The sequence below is a fragment of the Lolium perenne genome, chromosome 3 (genome assembly GCF_019359855.2).
Source record: "Lolium perenne isolate Kyuss_39 chromosome 3, Kyuss_2.0, whole genome shotgun sequence".
Classification (NCBI taxonomy): domain Eukaryota; kingdom Viridiplantae; phylum Streptophyta; class Magnoliopsida; order Poales; family Poaceae; genus Lolium; species Lolium perenne.
The window spans coordinates 15,924,747-15,949,494 of record NC_067246.2 but is presented as its reverse complement, the minus strand read 5'-3'; the positions used below and the strand labels follow the sequence as shown (position 1 = coordinate 15,949,494).

Below are 24,748 nucleotides of genomic sequence, written 5' to 3'. Positions count from 1 at the left end.
GCCGCTGCATGCCTTGTATCTGTATACTGTAACATACGTAGATGAGGGCCCCTGGCGCTTGGAGGCCCCGTGCGGCCGCACCGGCTGCACCGGTTCAGGGCCGCTCGCCATGGAGGTCGGCGGACCTGATGGTCTCTCTTTGCAGTTCGTCCGTTTGTTCGCTTCTGTGGTGGGAATGAGAAGCGAAATTGGGCTGGTTGGCTTGGTCTGCTGATGGACTGGGTTTACTCATGGGCTGAGTGAGTACCTAGTAAAAGTAGATTGCGTTTTGGAAAGGGGGGGGCAGCAGCCCACTTTCGCCTCCACGACGCTCCGCCCGTGCCACCAGCTACTACTCTGCTGCCCGAGCAAGGTTCCGATGGAGAAAGACAAGAGGCATTCATCAACTATGGTAGAACCAGGGATCCTAGGTTAAAGCAGGCATCTCAGTGGTATCATTGACTTCTTTTGCTTGATCACAACTCCAGTCCTTATCTGGACTATATTCAGTTATAGTTATTATAAAATAAAGGTATCCAGATTGCTTTTGTATTAAGTGGATGAACTTGCTTACTGATGTTTGTTCAATAACTTAATAAGCAGTAACCCAGCTGAAAGCGGCCCCTAGCCCCTTAATTAATACATCATACTCCCTCCATCCCAGGAAACTTGTCTGAGGTTTATCAAAATTTGGATGTATCTAGGTTCTATTTAGTGTCTATATACATCCGAATCTAGACAACTTTCGTGCGACGGAGGGAGTAGATCATATGCCATAGAATCAACAAACAAAATAGCACAAAAATCATCCTACTACTGTGAATCATTGACTGTTTACAGTCAAGATTCGGAATATGAAAATCCTATCATGAATCAATATTTATCGAGTTACATAATTTCAGTGAATAAGAAAAAAACGTCAGCAGTACTGAAAGTGATATTAATCATTTAATTCCAAGTGTTTAACACAGTAACGTTTCTCTTTTTGGCGGTTTCTTTTCATTATCATTATCATAATTTGACTGCAGATGGTAGACACAACAAGAAACAGATTTTGATAGGTATGTTTATTGTTGTCTCTTCTCAGAAAATACATGATGTTTCAAAAAGGGATAGCTTATGCAGTATCAAAATTACTAATATGCTTCTCATTTTTCTTTGTTTGCAGCTTCTCTTTCTGTTACAATCAGCGTAATCTTTGCATTTCTTGTTTGGGGGATGTACCGCCAGAAGCAAAAGCTAAGTCTATTCATCTTTCCAAAGAAGACAAGTAACAAATCAAGCATGGAAGAAATGTTAAGAAGATATGGACCTTTGGCTCCGAAAAGGTACAGGTACTCAGATCTGAAAAAAATGACTAGCTCTTTCAAGAACAAACTTGGAGAAGGTGGATATGGCACAGTATACAGAGGTAGCCTACGAGATGGTTGTGAGGTTGCTGTCAAGCTCCTGCAAGGTTCTAAAGGCAACTTAGAAGAGTTTCTGAACGAGGTAATAAGCATCTGTAGGACATCACATGTTAACATTGTCAGCCTACTCGGTTTTTGTTTAGAAGGACCAAAGCGAGCCCTTGTTTACGAGTACATGGCCAATGGCTCATTGGACAAGTATATTTAATTGGAGAATTCAGATCTAGTTGTTGGATGGGAAAAGTTACAGCAAATAGCAGTTGGAATTGCACAAGGATTGGAATATTTGCATCAAGGATGTAGCACTCGGATCATCCATTTTGATATCAAGCCTCAAAATATCCTTATCGATGAAGACTTTTGTCCCAAAATTGCAGATTTTGGTTTAGCAAAACTGTGTGACCTCAAGGATAGCATCCTCTCTATCGCCGAAGCAAGGGGTACCATTGGATTCATAGCTCCAGAAGTATTCTCTAGAGGCTTTGGTGTTGTTTCGACAAAGTCAGATGTTTATAGCTATGGAATGCTGCTCCTAGAAATGGTAGAAGGAAGGACCAATAGAGAAAAAAAGAATACCGAGAACTCAAGTGATGCGTATTTTCCAAACTGGATCTATGACAATATAGTGGAGCAGGTACAAAGTTGTGAAGTCCTGTGTGACCATGAAGAGGCCAAGAGAAAGATGACCTTAGTTGGCCTATGGTGCATACAAACTAACCCTAGGCACCGTCCTTCGATGAGCAAGGTGATCGATATGTTGGAAAAGGACATCAACGAATTGGAGATGCCACCGAAGCCGTTCCTTTCATGTCCATCAATCCCGTCAAGTTTGTCGCCTCATACAAGTTCTGATTCTTCATAAGATTCTATGTGTTCCCTACTCTGTTACCAATGTACCGTAGCCCCAAAGGAGCATGTAGCGGAAAATGTGAATTCGAGTTGTTGCTGCATTTACCATTATGATATTATAGTGAATGACCAGTGTGTAAGAGAAATATGAATTTCCAAATGTTACATCTTTTCACTGAGAATGACCAAGGCAATTTTAAATCAAAAGTCCAGAACAGAACAACTGGGTAGGAGTTGTTTGGGTGGTTGATGAATCTGGTGTTCTTTGACGAATCATTCCAAAAAACCGTGGAAGCTACAAATCTGTAAGTAGATTACTAAAGGTTAACACCCAATACTGAATACACGCTAGTTCTTAGAGATGTATAAATTGTTTGATCAGTCTAATCATGCAACAACACAATAAATACCTTTGTAGATCTGTAGACTTTCGATGCAATGGTCGATGTATAGGAGTTCCCAACGTTCATTGGTTTCAGAGGTGTTAGTATGTCCAAGAAAGGTGATGAGGATTCTAATAATGAGAGAGAGAGATCCTGGCCAGCTGCCAATATTTGAGAAGCAACCTCCCTAGAGTCAGGTTATGACTAGAAGGCCAAGAGAAATCCCCCTCTCACTATTAGAATCTTTCTCACCTTCTTTGGACATCAATGATTGTTGCCAACTCATACACCGACCATTGCATTGAAAGTCTACACATCTAGAGAGGTATTCAGTGTGTCGATGACTGATTTGACTAAACTAATCTATACATGTCTAGAAACTAGCGTGTATTGAGTGTTGAGTTCTAACCTTAATCAATTTTCTTAGAGATTGGTAGGTTCCGTGAGTTTTTGGATGAGGCGTCAAAGAACCATCGAAAGACGCCGAATTTGATTGTGAGAGGAAGACGGCTACCAAGAGTGATCCAACATATAAGCAATAACTAGGGTTGAAAACTAAATTCATCCACAACTCGATGAAACGTGCTCTAAACACATCCCTACAAAACTCAGAAATCCGGATGCATCATTATCAGGTGTATCCAACTATGTGACAAATATCTGCTAAGATTCAAGTATACCTTATCCCTGAACCTGTCATACGAATATCAAAATTGGTATACAAAGGCAGTAACCACCAAAATTGCTATACATAAGAGCAAGCAAATTAACCGTGGGAGCATACTTACATGGCCCATTGCTGCTCTTCGCAACAACTCAAACAACAACCGCGCTGCCGACTACTTCCCCGGCCACAGATCACCCCTCTGCAGGCCTGCATTTCTCGACCTAACCGCCTCCGCCGAGGCAAGCCATTGCTGGGCCATTTATCCCCTTGGGCGCAGCATATCATGTGTTCACGCGGCGGGAGGACCTAGCGACTCTTCCTTGCCCGGGTCATGGCGGCGACTGCAGGATGCAGCGGCGCCGGCAAGTCGAACTTTCGAAGCATACCAGCCGACCATGGAGGAAGGCTTGGCCACATCTCCAGGTCTCTGTGTCTGCTGCAGATGGGCGCTAGCGAGATGGAGTCACGCAGGCCCAGTGGAATGGAGCTGCTGGCTGATCGTCGATGCCACTCCTCCCGGCGAAGATCTTCCTGGCAAGTTGGCGCCGCTCCGGCAAGGTGGAACGGCTAGGGGTAACGGAAAGAGAGATTAAAGGGAGGTGGGATCAAAAAATCGTGTAAAACTCGGCTGGCCTGTAATTGTTTCTAACGGCGCGTATGATGGGCTAAATTCGCGTATGGGATGGGCAGTGTTGAGTTGGGCTTGCCAGATGAATACGAGAACTGGGCCAACATTTGTATTCCGTTTGTTAGGATATGGAGCATGTGGTAGATCGAAATGGCAGCCCGTATGGTTTTCTAGGTTTCCCTTCGCTGAAACTTGGCTTTGCCCTCCTTTGTTTGGTTGCCTCTCTGTGCACACACTAGCATGATACACTCACCATTTTTGAATTGGATGAGGATACCATGTCTTGTAATGAACACACAGGCTACCAGATATGAGCAGCATGTACAGATGTATACTGTGAACACAAGATAAATATGCATACTATAAACACAGAAGCAACATACTACGAGGACAAGCAAAAAAATGCATATTACCAGACATTATACTAGCATATGTAGCAACCTCAGGGATATGCACCCCTGGGTTCAAAAGGACTCGTTCTTCGCATCGAGATCACAAATATAGAGGTTCTTGACATCATAACAATAGTTGTAGTACTGCCAACTATATATAATAACATGCCATAAGACAATGGCGAGCTCAGTCATGGATCGGCTCCCCAAGCTGTGTGCGGGTGATTTCTTCGCCATGACCCTCCTCCCTTTGAAGAAGAAGAGCTCGCCCTCGACCAGATGCATCTGCACACCGTACTCGCAGGAGCGGTTACACTTCAGCGGCAAGGTGACCACTGCACTCTGTATTTGTGGGCTCCTCGCTAGGATCGGCTTCATCCTTGGAGGGACCTGCAGTGCAAGGAGGTCGGAGGCCATGATCTGCACGTAGAAGCGGTGAGGCTCGTCCCCCACGGGATGGTGGCTAGTCCTCGGAGCATGGCCGACGGTGGGCTTGGTCTCCACTCTCGTCGACAAGCTACTGCAGACGCGGAACCACCAGCCTAATTAAGGACCACCTCCATCTGATGGATGTAGTCGACGAAGCCCTCTTCTGGGATGATGGACCTCCTGCACAATGTGGACCAATCCACCTTCTTCGAGTCCTTTGCGATCAAAAATTGTACATGTCCTAGATGTTGAACTAATAGTACTGGTTAACTCGTAGCAGAACAATGTCATGCATGACAACAAGGATGTGTCCTACTGGTAGATCAAGTTCAATGTGATGCAAATTTGAAGTCGCAAAAAGTATTCATGTACAGATCTGAACATCTCTGAATAACCGCAACTCCAAAGAAGAAGAGGAAAAACGCCATACCTAGGATGGGGCCGCAGGGGTTAACGTAGAAGCCACCGCCAACGATCCAGACAATGAGGGCGAAGCTCCATAAGAAGCAGCAGCTTCAAATCCCGGCGGCGTGCGCTTGGAAGAGGAAGCACCAGGTTCACCAAATCCCGGTGGCGCCGACGTGGAAGCACTACAACATACTCGGGTTTCGCTGACGATTTTACTTCGTCAGCTAAGATCAAAAAACGACACAGAGACGTGATGCTGACGGTTTGGAATTCCGTGGGAAACCTCGTGTCACGGATGGCCAGGCTGACGGTTTAGGCATCCAGTCATGGATCCGTGACGACCAACCCCAAACCCAAAATCCACCCGGCCCAACTCGTTGTGACGGACTAAAGTCGTCATGTGGGCGGTCCACCGTGTGGCCGACCGCCCTGTCACCTTTGTCCGGCCAATGATTGCATTATCACTATTGTCGATTTAAAAGCCTTTTGTCGTCTATCATGACGACATCCGCGTCGTGGGGTGTCACGCTACTTCCACGATGAGCCATCCCAGAATGACACGTCGCGACCTTTAGGAGTATTGTTGACCATTTATCCTCTGACACCTAGCCTTTCCGTGGAAGGACACGTGGCATTCTTTTTCCATTATAGTCGAGCCTTGCCTAGGCGGCACGTGTCGCCAATACAGGATGACCACAGAGGAGAAACACGTGGCCCTGTATACACGTGGCCAGATGCACTTTCGACATGTGGCAAGTATGGACTATTTCCATGATGCCCTTTTTATTTCGACCGGCTTGGCAGGCCCATTTTTAATGGCCTGGTTGGCCCATTCATAACGGCCCATTGGGCAAGCTATATTGCGTGGACCTTATTGGGTTATATACAGACTCGACCTTATACAATAGGTTGGAGCCCACCAATTGATGGGCTGGGATTTACGTGGCGGACTACCTATCCCACAAGCCCATTGGGTTAATATTGTGCAACTATTGAAGTTATGGGTTTCGGCATGTTACTGATTTGTCGTTTGACCCACGCGAGAATTCCAGATGATCGAATGTATACACATAATAAGTAAAGTTTGAATTACAGGCATATAAGACATTAAGTACTCTTAGCATTGTATCTCCAATGACGTACGATCCGAGTTCGTGGTGTACAATCGCACCACCAAATAAAATTTCAATACGACAAGTGAGCAAAATTAATAGTTCAACATCGCAGCATCAGACCAACAGTTCACCATGTGATCTGGATTCGAATTTCTACCTTTCCTAGGAAATCGTCCTAGTCAACAAGTACAACCTTGCCTCCATGTTATTATGGTACTGCTTTGATGTTTGTTCCATCGGTTGGCTGAGATACCAAAATTCACTTTTTTTGCTGCAGATTGTTCAATATGCCAATTAGTGGACATATATTTGCAATCATATTGTTGCAATTAGTGTTATTGGCCTGGCAAGTAAATCCCAAAATAGATCAATCAGTCGACCATGAAAACAATTTGTTTGCACTCGCAGTGAAACAACACACCATATATACATAGGCACAACATGATGGAAGAACTAGCACCTTAGTTGTTGTGAGAGCAGGGGAGGTCTGAGGTACCTTATGATACAGGACATCAATATATGAATCTCCTTCGGTCCGCTGAGATGGCATAATGCCCTTTTTGCTGCGGCTTCTTCGGTATTCCAACTGGTGTGGGTATCTTTGAAAACCTCTTGTTCCAATTGCCTTCCATGGCCTAGTAAGTAAAAGCAGAACATATATAAATCACGCGAGCATCGTAACAATTACTAAGGCACCATCAATAAACACACCCTATATTGTAAGGCAGACTCTTCTAGAAGTTGATCAAGAGCCGATTTTCTCCAGTTTGGCTGCATCTTCTTCAGTATTACAATTGGTCGAGGTATTGTTGGAGGTGTCATGTTACAATTGTTATTTCTGGCATGGTAAGTAAAAGCACAATATTGACAAATCAAGCGATCATGGTGACAATTAATAGGGTGCAATCATATTAATAGGGCGCAATCATACAACACACCATATATACTAAAGCACAATTTTTTAGAAGGTGCTGAAGTGGCGATATATAGACAAATCAAGCGAGCATGATAACAATTAGTTTGCGCTTGAAATAACACAACACATACCTTATCTGTTGAGAGAGCAGGGGAGGTTTGAGGTTGCTTATGACACAAGATATCAATATCTGAATCTACTTTGGTTGCCAGAGATGACAAAACCCCAATTTCTTGCTACGGCTTCTTCAATATTTCAGCTGGTGGAGGGTATCTTTGAAAGCCTTTTGTTGCAATTGCCTTCCCTGGCAGGGTAAGTGAAAACACAACACAGATAAATCACGCGGGCATGATAAGAATTGTTAAGGCAGTAGGTTGCAATCAAACAACACAACCTATATAGGCAGACTCAGGTATAAGTTGATCAAGAGCCGATGTTCTTCAGTTTGGTTGTGGCTTGTTCAATATTCCAACTGGTTGAGGTAACTTTGGAGACGTCATGTTACAATTGTTGTCTCTCCTTGGTATGTAAAAGCATAACAGAGACAAATCACAAATAAAGCAAGTATGATAATAATTAAAGGGACAAAATGAAACAACACACCATATAAGGCACAATAATCTAGAAGGTGTTACAGTGGTTATGTAGATCAATCCAAGCGAAAATGATAAAAAGTAGTTTGCGCTCGCAATGAAAAAAAAACACCCACCTTAGCTGTTGAGAGAGCAGGGGAGGTGTGAGGTTGTGTATGAGACAAGACAACAATATCTGAATATCCTTTGGTTGGCTGAGATGCCAAAATGCCCCTTTTTGGCTGCGGCTTCTAAGTATTTTAGATGGTGGATGTATCTTTCCATGTGCCATGTTACAATTGTTGTCTTTGCCCTGGTAAGTCAAAGCAAAACATAGACAAATCAACCGAGCATGGTAACAAATAATAGGGTGCAATCAAACAACACAACATATATACTGAGGCACAATCTTGTAGAAGGTGCAGAAGTGGCGATATATAGACAAATAAAGCGAGCATTGTAACAAATAATAGGGCACAATCAAACAACACATGATATACACCGAGGCACAATCTTCTAGAAGGTGCAGAAGTGGCAATATAGATCAATCAAGCAAGCATGATAACAATTAGTTTGCACCCACAATCGAACAACACATACCTTAGCTGTTGAGAGAGCAGGGGAGGTCTGAGGTTGCTTATCATATGACATCAATATCTGAATCTCCTTTGGTTGGCAGAGATGCCAAAATACCATTTTTTGATGCGGCTTTTTACATTATTTCAACTGCTGGAGGCATCTTTCAAAGCTTCTTGTTGCAATTGCTTTCCCTGGCCTGGTAAGTAAAAGCACAACATAGATAAATCAAGAGAGCATCAAAACAATTGCTAAGGCGCAATCAAGCATCACACCCTATATTGCAGGGCACAATCTTGTATAAATTGACCGAGAGCCAATTTTTAACAATTAGTTTGCTTTCGCAATCAAACAACATTCTCTACGGTAAGGCGTGACACAGGATAGAGGAACTAGCACCTCAGTTGTCGAGAGAGCAGTGTCCACTGGAGGTGGGAATGAAAGAAGAGATTAGAATCTAAATCTGCTTCTAGTGGGTGACATGTGTAATTCCTCATGATTTTCTCTGGCTTCTTGAGTATTCCAGGTGGTAGAGGTAGCATTACAGGTCAGCATCTTCTCCTAATTAGTGTTGGTGGGCTGGCAAGTGGAAAAGCACAACATGGATCGATCGCGCAAATATGAAAACAATTGTTTTGGCACGCGGAATAAGACCAACACATCTTTTCGATGTAAGATGCAATGGGATGGATGAACTAGCTACATAGTTCTTGAGAGAGCAGAGTCGGGTGACGATATGAGAGCTAGATCTGAATCTCATTCGGTTGGCTCAGGTGATGATTTGCTCTTTTTTCTCCTACTCTAATATATATTCAAAACCATTACAGCAGTATCTCGTAAGATAATATGCAAGGTCATGAAACTTAGCTTACGATGTGTGTCTATCTGTGCGTGATGAACAAAAGGAAGAAAGGAGGCAGAAGCACTCGTGTAATGAAACACAAACCAACAAAATGAAGATCCTTCGATGCGAGCCCTCGGGGTCTGGTCCGTGCATCGTCGATGGTGTGCTGCCAGCAAAGGGTTAGTGTGGTACGGCAAGCGGAGGCGATGAGGTGTGGACGGAAAGCGGGGACGATGTGTTATGTTGGCTATGGAGAGATAATTACTGGCGAGCGGTCGCTAGATCTAGGGTTCATCAAATTGGTAAAAACTGGGTGTCAGGCTCAGCCATGTGTGACTTGGCAATGAAATTTACGGCACAATTGGGCTGTAGTCACTTTAACACCCATGACCTTACACAATGTTCATGCGAAACCACGTTGTGATCCTCATGGGTAGAAGAGGCATTTAAATAGTTGCATGCAAGGTGATCCCCATGGCTCCTCTGCCTTCCCTTGGACATTGGAAAGTTTCCTACCATGAGGCTATCAAAGATGGTAAGGATCGGTTCCTCTCTGTATTGTTGGTGCTATGGCCAAAGAATTGGGTTGCCCTGACTAATCTCAAAGGGCATCCTTTGGTTGGTAAATTCCTTCAAAATGGGGAGGTTTTTTCTTTGGGTTCTTCCGTGAGGTTCCGTCAAAATGGTATCTTGTTGAATCTTGCATCATCTTACCACCTGGTTTCAATTCCTTACCTGAAGCTCCTCCAGTCAGATGGAAAGTTGTTTGCTCCTCATTGATTTCAAAAGAAAAGGTATCTCTCCAAGCTTTTCTCATCCTTAGGCCGCAGGACAAAAGATTGGCGCTTCTTGATTTATCCGAATAAGTCCTAGATGCTAGATTTCTTCTCGAGCATGAACAAGTTGGACCAGTCATGTCTCTAGACCTTAAAGTTTATTATGTGATTGTTAGGGACCGCCTTGTGTCTGATTCTATAGAACAACGTTTAAAGACAATCAACAAGGATTTGTCTTCTGTATTGCTTGCTCCTTTAAGCCTAAACTTTGATCTTCGATTTATTTTAAAAGAGCTATTACACCAAGTTCGGTCATCCGGTCAACTTCAAATTTGCTCCCTACAGAAGGGGACTCTTCTTGGTGGTATCGTTTGGAAGACCTCGTTTTTTTGGACATTCATAGTGTTGGCATTGTTATCAAAGCTTATTTTGGTGGCTCTGCATCTCTTTACAAAGTAAAACTTCTAAGAGACCGTTCCTTCAGATTTTCGGTTGCATCCATGGCAGTTGGCTTTGAGATCTATAACTTGGAAAAGTTCTCAGATAATTTTTTTGAGTTTCATGTCAATCTTTGGGGAAATGGTGGAGCCAATTGGCTTGCAGAAGAAAAGAAGTATTATCTTGAACAAGGCTCTTCTTGGCACAGAGTAGAAAGAAAGAAAAGATCAGGTTCGGTTTTTGACAGATTAAATTATGTTGATCAATCTGATCAAATTCAGTCGTGAATTCGGTTTTCAATCGTCTGCAATTCCCTCCAAATAGCAGGAATCCCAATGCAATTCGACAAACTTTTAAGAGATTTAATGAAGGCAATAAAACCCTTTCCAATGTGCAAGCTATTTTCAAAAATGTTAAGTCTCCTAGTCAATGCTTAGAGACATATGTCAAGGCAAAATCATCGGGCGGTAATCTTTTTTTCAAATACCCATCCTTTCCTATGATCAATTGGCCCAACTTGGATTTGCTAATTTGGTTTAAGGCCCATGGGCCGACCCCTGAATTAAAGGAGGCTTCCTCTTTTAGAGAATTGGGTGCCTTCTTGTTTCAACAAAAAATAGAAAAAACCTCGGACCTTGTCTCCTCGCATTCGTCGCCCTCGCCTCCTCTACAAACCCATGCGCCACCCTACCCGCTCTCCTCAGGTGAGTCCCGGTGACTTCCTCCGAACCAATGGCAAACATTTCAATCGACCCACGCCCTTTCATCCCGCACGTATTCCAGATTCAGCACATTGTGCGGGAAGAACAACCGTAAAGAGGGTGGTGGTAGCTCATAGACCTCGGCAACATGAATAGTATGCAATCACCATGTTTGATCCAATGCCCCCAGGTTTGATTCCTTTTGAAAATATTTGCAAGGTTTTAGAAGAGTTCCTCACTGATGTCCAGCAAGTCGCTTTTCGAAGCCTGCAGCAGTGCCCTTTTGGGGCTGCATATGTTCAGTTTGAGAATGTGTGCGACACGGATAGGCCAATTGAGGCTAGTCCAATTCACTTTGGGGATGTGGACGTCAGATTCACCAAGCACGTCGAGGGAGTGAACTAGAGAGCCGTCACCTTCAATAGAAATGTCTGGGTCCTGATGGTTGTCCTCCACTCGACCACATGGTCACTGAAGACCTAAATGATTGTTTTAATGATATTGGGACTTTGCTGCTGTGGGAGAGGGACCCCAACAAGAAAGGGAGGGTGCTTGCTAGGGTCAGGGTCACAGACCTGGCCAACATTCCTCGCAGCATCAGATTCACTAAACGAAACATGCCAGATGTAGAGTCATGGACTTTTTTGGTTGAGGTGTTGGGACTTATTCTTCTTTGAGGGGTCCACCTGATGAGGACCACTACCTGCTGATGGGGTGGACCCACATCGTTGACCTAACCATGCTTTGCCAGCTCCTTTTCCTCCACCAGTTCCTGCACAAGCTGAGGATAATCATAATCAAGAGGATGGGTGGGGGCTTTGGGCCATGAGAGTTGAAGAGGAACAATTATAGCCAGTTGATCCAATGGATGCAGATGAGCCAGTTCAAGAGGATATTGCTGATCAAGAAATTATGGGAGGTGATCAGGGTCCTCCAAATGAAGACAACGGTAACATAACTTATTCATCCATGGCAAGCTCTGATGGTAATGCTTCATTTAATAATGATGGTCTACAACTGGAGATGGAGTTTCTTGCTAATGATGATGAGGTTAATCAGCTTGGGGAACTTCCACAACCACTGGGTGAAGGGCTGTTAAATATTTTTCAAGCTTATCATGAAGAAGAAGATTTAGTTCAACCAGCTGTTATTCCTCCTGAGAATGGTCATGTCCTCCTCATTGATAATGTCAATGACAATGATTTACTTCAAGATGTTGATATGGTTCCACCTGACGAAGCACACATGCAGATCCATCTTGCAAGGGTGCAAACCTTCTTCTACCCTGTACCTGCTGAGCATGATCTAACTTCAAGATTTTCTGAGCAAGGTCTGCAGCTCTGGGAAAGACACTTTGCTCCTCATTTCAATAGAGATCCAAGGGACCACTGTTCAAATATTTTTGAGATCCCTGTAAGTTGATTTAATTTCATAACCTTGATGCTCATGACACTTGAAAATTTTGATTGGACCAAAGTTTTTCTGTCCTCACAATTATGGGATATTATTAGATAACCAATTGAAGCTGAACATAAAATTTCCTTCTTAATTCTTGATAAATGTGCTGCCACTCAGGCTCCTACATGCAAGCTTGCTGATGTGGAGTCTTCTCCTTCTATGGACATGTTCACCACTCCTAAAAGAAAAATGAGAGATGTGAAGATACCTCTAGTAAAGATTGAGGTAAGAAGAAGTCCTAGACTGATTCAGTTAAATGATGGCTACAAAAACCATGTGAATTGCAAGGATAAATATTGTCTATCATGCAATGTTGCTCCTCCGATTATGAATACTAAAATTGTAAAGAGTTTCGCCACTTCCCTTTGTAAGGTGGATGAGGAGGGAATGGACAAGAAGCTGATGAAAAAAGGAAAAGTTGCTGGTGAAATCATGAAGGCTCCAGGACCAGTGAAGATAGCAACACCCAAAGAGGGAGCAGTCAGGAAAGGCGCTATAGCAACTTCTGTTGTTGGTCAGAAGAGCACAAAAAAGCCTGCTGAGATGGATCAACAAGCAAAGAATAAACCTTCAAAATAGGTGTCTTAATGTTATACACCAACAATACTTTTGCCATCCTTATGTTGCAATGCAACATTTCTCTAGTTGTACAATGCAGTTTGCTGGCTATCAATTGTACTAAATCTTTTCATACCTGATACATGCATTTTACATCATCAATATAGCAACTCATATGATTAGTTTTGAATGATATTTGCAATGATCCATCATTATTTTTGCATTTTTATTTGATTGATGGGACTTTCCTACAAAGTCCCTTTCATTGGTATTTAACTTCTAGGAGGCAGAAAACCACCTTTTTCGTATTTTGCTATTTCAGGGACCTTCTGGACACCTAAAAATCAAAGGAAAAATACATGATCAATTTTTCACAGAGAGAAGGACTGTGGGCCAAAGAAGCATGTGAGGGGAGCCACGGGGGTATAACAAGCCAAGGTGGTGCGCCCTACTTGGCTGGGCGCGCAACCCATGCCCGTTTGGGCCTCAAGCATCGCCTCAGCTCCTCCTTTTTACAGACGCCACCGTCTCGCCAAAAAATATAAACCATATTTTTCCCAATATTTATTAAGGCGGTGGCAGAGGCGAAAGTCCTCTCCTACTCCGGGAGAGGGCAGATCCTGCCGCACCGGAGCCTCCGGTGAAGGGGAAATCGACGCCATCATCATCACCACTCCTCCTTGACATAGGGGGGTCATCTCCATCAACATCTCCATCAGCACCATCATCACCACCATCACCATCTTCGAGATCAACTCCATTCCCCTCATAGTTTGTGATAGATCGAACCCTGGATATTGTTTAAAGTGCTATTGCATGATTGTGACTGGCATCTTGTCTTTATTTGGTGGAGAGATTATATTTTCAGATTGTGTTGTAATCATTATGCTTCTGATCCACACCATGTTTGGCACTTGTGAGTAGTTCCCCATGTTCCCGAGGGAATAAGATGATATGGCTATGATTCTATATGATGTGCAATGAGTATTTGGTCACGTTTTATCTTTTATGTTGTTCTATGATGGTTTTATGCGAACGTTTGATGGCTCCCAAGTGCAGGAGATCAATTGTAGTACTTTTCAATAACAAAGGTTGTCGAACCCACGAGGAGCTGAAAGTATTGGTTAGCAAAATCGACAAGAAAGCAGAAATAATAAAGTAGCAGTTTTGGTGTTTTTGGTTGCATAGTTTGCGATAAAAATAAAGTGCATAAAGTAAATAGCAAATAAGTAAAAGCTCTCAATGAGAGAAAAGCCCAATCCTCTATGCAGCAAGAGGACAAGCTTTTGTGTATGTGCTATATGAGACTAAAGTTCCCGAGGGCGGCATGGATTTACTAGCATCTGAGTTCTACACAACATGGTAAATATTTTGTCAAGCTTTATTCAATTAGGGGCGGAGCCTAAATTAGGTGCAGCCATAGATATGTGCAAACACACCCCTTATGATGGGTCCTAGAGCCATTTTCATGTGCAAGTATAGGAATTATTAAGACATAAATGTCCCACCATAGCAATAAGATCATTGGCCCCCACATAAACCCCTCTGATGCAACACATAGTATTGGAAACGGTTTTTGTTAGTCCGTCCCTTCCAACACTAATGCATTACATTAAAGTGCAGCCCTATGAGGCCAAATAGGTGAAGTAATATGCAATCGACGTTCGCATAAAACCATCATAGAACAAGATAAAAGATAGAAAACTTGACCAAATACTCATTGCACATCATATAGAATCATAGCCAGATCATCCTATGCCCTCGGGAACTTGGGGAATTACTCACAAGTGTCAAACATGATATGGACCAGAGGCATAATGATTAAAACACAATCTGAATATATAATATCCCCACCAAACATGAAACAACACTAGAAAACAATATCTGGGGTTCGATTCAACACAAACTATGAGGGGGATGACGTCGATCTCGTAGATGGAGATGGTGGTGATGATGGTGCTGATGGAGATGAATCCTCCCAAGCCAAGGTGGAGTGGGGATGTCCATGGCGTCGACTTCCCCTTCACTGGAGGCACCGGTGCTGCAGGATCTGCCATCTCCTGGAGTAGGAGAGGACTTTCGCCTCCGCCGCTGCCTCAGTAAATCTCGGGAAAAATATGGCTTAGGTTTTTGGGCGAAACGGGGGCTCTGGAATAAAAGGAGGGCCAAGCTGACGCTCGAGGCGCGAACGAGCATGGGTGGCGTGCCCAGCCAGGTAAGGCGCGCCACCTGGGCTCGTTTGGCCTTCGTGGCTCCTCTCGGGTGGTTCTTTCGCTCACGGTCCTTCTCCAGGTGAAAAACTGGTCAGGTATTTTTTTTCCTCGATTTTTAGCGATCCAGAAAGTCCTGAAACAAATAAAATATGAAAAGGAGGTTTTCTGCCTCCCATGAATTAAGTACCAATGAAGGGGACTTTTTAAGAAAGTCCCGGGAATCGACTAAAAATGCATAAATAAAGGTGCATGATGACAAATAACAATGAAAACTAAACATATATGTAGCAATAATGATGATGCAAAATGCACGTATCAACGTCGACTGCATATTACTTCATCTATATGGGCTCGTAGGGTTGTACTTTAATGTAATGATGAGGGTTTAAAGGGACGGAATGATAGAAACCGTTTTCCAATACTTTGAGTTTCATTAGAGGGGTTTATGTCTGGGACCCATGAACTAACTGAAGGGATTCGTAGCATAGAAAACAAAAAAATTCCTACCGCAAGAATGAATAACAAGCCAAGATCTAATCTAGTAGATGGCAGCAACGAGATAAGATCAACATACCCTCGAAGATCGCTAAGCGTTAACGAGATAAATCTCATGGATGATGTAGTCGATCACTTGATGCTCTCAGGAGCGAGATGAAGATCTTGACGGTGCCGCAATCGGGTAGCACCTCCGCACTCGGTCACATGTACGGTGTTGATGAAGACGTCCTTCTCCCTGTTCCAGCGGGCAGCGAAGTAGTAGATCCTCCTCGGTATCCCGCCAGCACGACGGCATTGTGACGGTGCTGGTGGAGATCTCCTGCAGGGCTTCACCATCGCCGTGCGGAAGATAGATGGAGGAGGGGTGGTGCTAGGGTTTGAGAGAGGGGGTGCTAGGGTGCCGACCTTGGTGCCCTTGGGTGGTGCGGCCAATGTGGTGGTCGGCCCCCTCCCCTCTCCTCCTCTTTATATAGGTGGAAAACCCTAGGGTCCAATCCTACTCAACATGGGAGTCCAATTGAAAACCTACCATATGGGGAAACCTAGTCAAGGTGGGATTCCCCCCTTTCCTTGTGGTGTGCCGGCCATGGAGGTGGAGTCCACCATGGACTCCACCTTCCCACTTGGTGGGTCGGCTAGGGCTGGTGGAGTCCCACCTTCCTTAGTGAAATGTTCTGGATGATTCTAGAACCTTCCATAAATTCACCGGACCATTCCCAAACTTGGAATATGACTTCCCATATATGAATCTTATTCTCCGGACCATTCCGGAACTCCTCGTGATGTCATGGATCCCATCGAGACTCCGAACAATATTCGAACTCCATTCCATATTCCATATCTACTTAAAACGACATCAAAACCTTAAGTGTGTCACCATACGGTTCGTGAACTATGCAGACATGATCGAGACACTTCTCTGATCAGTAACTAATAGCGGGACCTGGAGATCCATAATAGCTCCCACATATTAAACGATGACTTCATGATCGAAAGAACCATTAACATACGATACCGATTCCCTTTGTCGCGCGATACTTTACTTATCCGAGGTTTGATCGTCGGTATCTCTATACCTAGTTCAACCTCGTTACCGATAAGTACTCTTTACTTGTACCGTGATATGACATACCTTGTGACCTAGTCACATGCTTGCAAGCTAATTGGATGGCATTCCACCGAGAGGGCCCAGAGTATATCTATCCGTCATTTGGATGGACAAATCCTACTATCGATCCACGTGTTTCAACCTATACTTTCCGAATACTCAATGCCACTTTTATAACTACCCATTTACGAAGTAGTGTTTGATGTCATCAAAGCATCCATCCAGTGTAGGTGATTAACATGATCTCATGGTCGAAGGATTAGGTTACTATGTATCTTAAAGCTTGTAGCAAAACGAACTAAATGACTTGATCATATGCTATGCTTACTATGGGTGTGTGTCCATCACATCATTCACCTAATGATATGATCTTGTTATTAATAACATCCAATGTTCATGATCAGGAAACCATGATCATCTATTAATCAACAAGCTAGTTTAATAAGAGGCTTACTAGGGACTTCTTTTATGTTTACACAACACACAAGTATTATTGTTTGCGGTTAATAAAATTATAGCAAGGGATTTAAACACTTATCATAAACACAAAGATATGATAATAACCACTTTATTATTTCCTCTTGGGCATATCTCCAACAGTCTCCCACTTGCTCTAGAGTCAATAATCTAGTTTAACATTTGGCAAAGATCCAACACCCATGGCCTTTTGGTGATGATCATGTAACATCAGATCTGTATGTATTTGCTAACCACTTGCATCTCTACGTAACACTCATTTCAAATGAGCTAGTATGGCATTGTATAAGTTTGGTCTTTTGGTGAGACCTCAATTCCGAAGTGTGAAGAACATGTTGCCAACATTGCTATAGAATGTAGCTTTATAGTTCAGACACATTTGGAATTGCACCAAGTTTCATTAAAGAACTATTTGACTCAAACACCTTCCAAAGGTTGTTTATCAAAATAACAATATACTTCGCCTTTCATTTGTAGTATCCATCACAATGTTCAAACTTTAGAATTCATCTAAATCCAGCATGGAACACTCTACCATATTGTGCCACCCTTTAATAAAACACTTAGCCTAATTGAGATTGAAATTTTATTTGTATATGTGACAACAGTAATATCGATGTAACACATTACAATGATTCTATTTTGTCACTCTCTTATACAATACATATCCTTAGTTCTTCAAAAGATACTCAAGGATTTCCTTACTGTTGTCTAGTGATTATCACATGAATCACTCTGGTATATGCTCATAACACTTTAGAGCATCAGACATCTTGCTATGTACATATTATGGTGTTTCATGATCTAAATCAATTATGTGTTTTAGTCATCAAATGTCAAACATGCTTAAGTCTTACTAAACTCCATACAACAAGAACTCTTTCTTGATATTTCCATATTGAAATATTTCAATATTTATTTTATGTACTTTTAACTGAACCTTATTAGGTGTCTTAATTTATCTTCATAAATTTTGATACTTAACAAAGTTTCTGTCCAAATCCTTTCACTTGAAAACTAATTTTTTAATGAAAATCTTAATTGTGTCTAGTAAAGGTACATCACTTCTAATTAACTATATGTCATCCACATAAGTATTACAAAAATGTCTTAGCGCTCCCACTTAATTTCTTGCAAATGCAAGTGTCTCTTCTTTTCCTGATGAAATCAAAACTCTTTGACTATTTCATCCACTGAAGATTCCAACTCCTTGATGCTTATTTCTTCTATCGAAATTTGCATACCAATCTAGCAATCTTGGATTTGACAAAATTCGTGGTTGTATCTTGCATACACCCTCGATTTATGCTCTTATAGTTTTGCTATCCAATTTCCATATCTAAAATATGCAGCGAATGCTAGAATAATCCATATAGACTTTGAGCATCGCTATGGAAGATCTTAATCTTATCATAGTCAACTTCTTGAACATTTGTTGAAAACAATTTTTCAACTAGTCGATTCAAATCTATTTTCTTATAGGTCCATTTATGTCCAAAAGATTTTATCCTTTCAGACAATCTACCAAGTTCAAACCTTGATTTCATATATAGACACTTTCTTGGATTTCATGGCTTCAAGCCATTCAATGGAGTCAGGGCCCATTATTGCTTCTTTGTTTGTGGTCGGTTCATCATTTGTTCAACAACAATTCTTTGTCCTCAAATCTTTCATTTGATTACATATTTAACCAAACCTACGAGGTCCAATAGATACTTCGGTCTCAGGGGCTACAACACTTTGTAGGCACAAGAGATATGAGGGTCGTGGCCATCTCTAGAAGGACTTCTGGTGCTGCGCTACTCTGCTCATATTGTTTAGGTTCGACCCAATGCCATAACTCATATGGACGTCATTTCAAACGGATCATGATGGCTCTCTAGTTAGTGTAAAGCGGTAGTCTCTAAAGCATAGTTCTACAAAATTATAATGGCAGATTATATAATTTACATCATTGATCTCACCATGTCTAAACATGTTTGATCATGTCTCTTGAACACTCCATACTCTTATGGTGTTTCGTGAGGCATAAGTTTTGGAACCAATTTCGCAATACTTAGATGTTTGCTAATCTTGTAACTCAAATATTGTCCTCTATGATCCTAATCATAGATTCTTAATTTTCTTGTTACATATGATTTCCACATCATGATGAAACTCTTTGAACTTATTCAAATATTTCAAACTTCTTTCTCATCAAGTGGATACATCTGTATGCATCTACTTAGATTTATCGATATAAGTTTTACGAAGTGAAAGAATCTTCTGCACACAATTTCACTTGATGGATCACATATATCAATATATGTAATTTCCAGCAATTCAATCGTTCGTTCAATGTTTTGGCCTATGAATGGATTTAAGTCATTTTTTCCTTTTAGCAAAGGTTTGCAAGCGTCAAATGATTCAAAATCAAATAACTTCAAAAGTCCATTTTCATGAAGTTTCTTCATGCGTTATTTCTAACATGACCTAAATGGCGGTTCCACACATAAGTGGAATTCAAATCATTTAGCCTTGCGGCGCTTTAGGATCAGTGTTATGAATATATTTCACCAACTACTTTATCTTCTTATGAAAACAACCACTTGATTTCATTTAGATCAGAACAAAACAACACTTTATTAAGTTCCTTAGTACAAATCTTGAAGGCTAGGTGGAGCCGATGATGAACATAATAACACTGTATTCAGTTCTTCGACGCGCATCACACCACATTCTTTTCTAGTCACTTAGGCCATTGTATTCTTGTATTGCGTTGACTTGTATGGCATTTCATACCAACCAATATGGTACAACTACCCAAGAATTACATTTGTGTGACCAAACAAAGAATTGTATTCATTACATGTATATCTCTATATACCCCTGAGCTAGACTTTCTAGTCTTTTCATTTTGCCAAATACTTTTGCAGTTCCTCTTTCAGTTTCCTCTTTCTTCATGAGAATTTCTCGACTTTAAAACATGGTGCCAACACTTTTGGCACATATTCCTAGTCGTGTTTAGTCAAGTACTAGCAGACTTGGAATTGTATTTTTTAAGTTGATCATCATATGACATATTCTCTTTCAGATTTCACTAATAGAAATCCTTTAGTGTGATTAACAAATCACTCACATATGTTACCCATTTTATCATGAAAACTTCATGACGAAGCTATGATAACCTAATCGAATTAGATATGTGAGTTTTATTAGTGTCCTACTTTCTGGAGGATCGAGACAACTAGTGTCTTTCAACCTTCATACAGACTCATACAATTATGAGTTTATGTAGTCTCACTAATTTATATACCATCGTTTTATAACAAAACAAAGTCTTTAGATATCATACATATCTTATACCTTGCTTAGTTATTGAAAACAAACTTTTCAACTCCTCACATCACAATGTTTCTCAAACAAATTTGAAAAACATAGGATTAAAGGAGAGAATTATGGTATTAGATGCTAATTGAAATTATTGCTCTTTAGATTTCTAATCTCGTGGAGCAGTTTGAGGTATGCGAAAGTTTTGCAATAGAACTTTTATATTTTCTAGACTTTTCTTTTCACAACACGGTACTAGTCCGTAATGTGATTATTAGTTTTAACATTTTTTCAATCTCAACTAACAAGCCTAGTGCATAGGTAGTCTAATGGATGCCATCACTACAATGATTCACACAAATACAACCAAGACTATGTTCATGATAGATTGAGTTCTAGTTAATTAAAAATTACTATGTGAACTCCCACTCAAAAAAACATCCCTCACATTGTTTTAGTGATTACACGAACCAAATCCACTACACCAAGTCCGATCATCACGATAGATGATGTAGCTTCAATGGTGAATATCGACATGTTCATTATATCATCTATATGACTCATGCTTTACCTTTTGGTTTGCCGTGTTCTGAGGCCATGTATGTACATGCTAGGCTTGTCAAGTTAAACCTTAGTTTCCGCGTGTGCAAATTTGGCTTGCACCCGTTGTATGCACACGTTGAATCTATCACACCCGATCATCACGTGATGCTTCGAAACAACGAGTCTTAGCAATGGTGCTAACTAAGGACGAACACTTCATTATCTTGAGTTTTAGTGAGAGGGATCATCTTATAATGCTACCATCGCGATCTAAGCAATATAAGATGCATAAAAAGGATTAACATCACATGCAATTCATAATGTGATATGATATGGCCCTTTTACTTCACGCCTTGGAACTTCATCTCCAAAGCACGGGCATGATCTCCATCATCAATAGGCATGATCTCCATCATCGTCAGCGGGGCGTCAAGGTCAATGGTGTCGTCTTCATGGTTGTCCACCACTTGTAGCAACTATTACAACTACTACAACATGATGTGTCGAAACGAAATTAAAGACAACCATAAGGCTCCTGTCGGTTACCACTTTACAATAAGGATCATCTCATACATCAAATATAATCATAATCACATCATGGCCATATCACATCACCAACCCCTGCAAAAACAAGTTAGACGCCTCTAATTTTGTTTGCATATTTTACGTGGCTTGGGGTTTCGAGTAAGATCTGATCTACCTACGAACAAGAACCACAACGTTGATACAATTGTTGTCAAGCCACCAATGTAAATTGAATCTTAACTATGGTGAGAGAGACAGACACCCGCAAAGGCACTTGTGCAATACGAGTTGCACGTCAAGCATGGAGCAAATCTCATGAACGTGGTCATGTAAAGTTAGCCCGGGCCGCTTCATCCCAACATGCCGCAAGATGCAAAGTACACAAGAGGCGCAAGATGCAAAGTACACAAGAGGTGATAACAAAAGCATCAACGCCCACAAACCATTGTGTTCTACTCGTACAACCAATATATGCATAGACACGGCTCTGATACCACTGAAGGGATTCATAGCATAGAAAACAAAAAAATTCCTACCGCAAGAATGAATAACAAGCCAAGATCTAATCTAGTAGATGGTAGCAACGAAATAAGATCAACATACCCTCGAAGATCGCTAAGCGTTAACGAGATAAATCTCGTGGATGATGTAGTCGATCACTTGCCGCTCTCAGGAGCGAGATGAAGATCTTGACGGTGCCGCAATCGGGCAGCACCTCCGCACTCGGTAACACGTACGGTGTTGATGAAGACATCCTTCTCCCCGTTCCAGCGGGCAGCGGAAGTAGTAGGTCCTCCTCAGAATCCCGCCAGCACGACGGCATGGTGACGGTGGTGGTGGAGATCTCCTGCAGGGCTTCGCCGTCGCCGTGCGGGAGATAGATGGAGGAGGGGTGGTGCTAGGGTTTGGGAGAGGGGGTGCTAGGGCGCCTGCCTTCGTGCCCTTGGTGGTGCAGCCAATGTGGTGGTCGGCCTCCTCCCCTCTCCTCCTCTTTATATAGGTGGAAAACCCTAGGGTCCAATCCTACTCCACACGGGAGTCCAATTGAAAACCTACCATATGGGGAAACCTAGTGAAGGTGGGATTCCCCCCTTTCCTTGTGGTGTGGGCGGCCATGGAGATGGAGTCCACCATGGACTCCACCTTCCCACTTGGTGGGTCGGCTAGGGCTGGCGGAGTCCCTCCACCTTCCTTAGTGAAATATTCCGGATGATTCTAGACCCTTCTAGAACCTTCCATAAATTCACTGGACCATTCCCAAACTTGGAATACGAATTCCCATATATGAATCTTATTCTCCGGACCATTCTGGAACTCCTCGTGATGTCCTGGATCCCATCCGAGGCTCCGAACAATATTCGAACTCCATTCCATATTCCATATCTACTTAAAACGACATCAAAACCTTGTGTCACCCTACTGTTCGTGAACTATGCAGACATGATCGAGACACTTCTCCGATCAATAACTAATAGCGAGACCTGGAGATCCATAATAGCTCCCACATATTCAATGATGACTTCGTGATCGAAAGAACCAATAACATACGATACCGATTCCCTTTGTCGCGCGATACTTTACTTATCTGAGGTTTGATCGTCGGTATCTCTATACCTAGTTCAACCTCGTTACCGATAAGTACTCTTTACTCTTACCGTGATATGAAATCCCTTGTGACCTAGTCACATGCTTGCAAGCTAATTGGATGGCATTCCACCGAGAGGGCCCAGATTATATCTATCTGTCATTTGGATGTACAAATCCCACTATCGATCCATGTGTTTCAACCTATACTTTACGAATACTTAATGCCACTTTTATAACTACTCATTTACAAAGTAGTGTTTGATGTCATCAAGGCATCCATCCGGTGTAGGTGATTAACATGATCTCATGGTTGAAGGATTAGGTTACTATGTATCTTAAAGCTTGTAGCAAAATGAACTAAATGACTTGATCATATGTTATGCTTACTATGGGTGTGTGTCCATCACATCATTCACCTAATGATATGATCTTGTTATTAATAACATCCAATGTTCATGACCAGGAAACCATGATCATCTATTAATCAACAAGCTAGTTTAATAAGAGGCTTACTAGGGACTTCTTTTATGTTTACAAAACAAACAAGTATTAATATTTCCGATTAATACAATTATAGCATGGGATGTAAACACTTATCATAAACACAAAGATATGATAATAACCACTTTATTATTGCCTCTTGGGCATATCTCCAACACTAACTTCTATGATGGAACATTTATGTCTTAATGATTCCTATACTTGCTCATGAAAAATCTCTAGGACCCATCATAAGGGGGGTATCTGCTCATATATATGGTTGCACCTAATTTAGGCTCCACCCCTAAGGGAATGAAACTTGACAATATATTCACCATATTGTGTACAAATCTAAATGCTAGTGAATACATGCCGCCCTCGGGAACACTTTTCACATATAAGTTCACAAACATAGACTTGACCTTGTCCTCTTGCTGCATAGAGGATTGCACTTTCTCTCATTGAGAGCATTTACTTATTTCTATTTACTTTCAGTACTTTATTTCATTGCAAACTATACACTAAAAACATGAAAACTAATGCATCCTTTTTATTGTTTACTTGTCAAACTTGCTAACCAATACCTTCAGCTTCTCGTGGGTTCGACAACCTTTGTTATTGAAAAGTACTACAATTGATCTCTTGCACTTGGGAGCCAACAAGACACTTTTTTGGCATCGTTCCCGAGGAGCGTAGTGCTATTGGTAAGAGGTTAGGTAAGGAAGCTTTTATTGTTTTAACTTTTTTACTATTTATCACATCATGGATCTCTCAAGCCGTGAAGGTATGAGTTGAACTCTATATGAATATGTCCGGTCTGTTAAAGATAAGGTTGAACCCCCCCCCCCCCCCCCGAACTAAAAGTGGCGTATCAAATTCCTATTGGTATTGCCAAAAGAGCTATGAAACT

General features: G+C 41.8%; 1 pseudogene; it reads left to right on the top strand.

Annotated features, from left to right (window-relative positions):
- The window catches only part of LOC127341118 (LEAF RUST 10 DISEASE-RESISTANCE LOCUS RECEPTOR-LIKE PROTEIN KINASE-like 2.1), a 54,277-nt pseudogene extending 51,833 nt beyond the window's left edge, over positions 1–2,444 (top strand).
- Positions 2,445–24,748: the final 22,304 nt, after the last annotated feature.